The sequence below is a fragment of the Syngnathus scovelli genome, unplaced genomic scaffold (assembly GCF_024217435.2).
Source record: "Syngnathus scovelli strain Florida unplaced genomic scaffold, RoL_Ssco_1.2 HiC_scaffold_403, whole genome shotgun sequence".
NCBI classification, from domain to species: Eukaryota; Metazoa; Chordata; class Actinopteri; order Syngnathiformes; family Syngnathidae; genus Syngnathus; species Syngnathus scovelli.
The window spans coordinates 5,001-5,760 of record NW_026061501.1 but is presented as its reverse complement, the minus strand read 5'-3'; positions in this window follow the sequence as shown (position 1 = coordinate 5,760).

The window sequence follows — 760 nt, the reverse complement described above, 5'->3', positions numbered from 1 at the left end:
AGGTACCGGCCGCCTCCTTAAACACAGGCCGGGCAAAAATCTGCGAATGGCCCGTCAAGGGTAGTAGGTCATCCAAGAAAGGGGGTACCGGCCGCCTCTATTAACAGGCCGGGCAAAAATCTGCGAATGGGCCCGTCAAGGGTAGTGGGTCATCCAAGGAAGGAGGTACCGGCCGCCTCCTTAAACACAGGCCGGGCAAAAATCTGCGAACGGTCCGTCAAGGATTCTGGCTCATCCAAGAAAGGGGGTACCGGCCGCCTTACTAACAGGCCGGAGTACAGGGGGCGAAAGGCTGTCGATGGGGAAGGATCGGGGCCACGGCTAATCTAGCGATGCCCGCGTCGGGCGGTCACTCCGACGAATGAGCGGGGCCGAATCCGGCGCGAGGCGGCCTTCAGGCACGTGGTTCGAGACGACCTCACCCGGCTCTAGCCCGGAGGATCGGAGGCAACGGCCGTCTCCTTAAGCTAAGGCCGGACGAAAATCTGCGGATGCGGTCCATCCAAGGCAGACGGAGGTACCGGCCGCCTCGGTAAACAAAGCCCGGGCAAAAATCTGCGAATGGTCCGTCAAGGATTCTGGCTCATCCAAGGTGGGGGTACCGGCCGCCTCTATTAACAGGCCGGAGTACAGGGGGCGAAAGGCTGTCGATGGGGAAGGATCGGGGCCACGGCTAATCTAGCGATGCCCGCGTCGGGCGGTCACTCCGACGAATGAGCGGGGCCGAATCCGGCGTAGGCGGCCTTCAGGCACGTGGTTC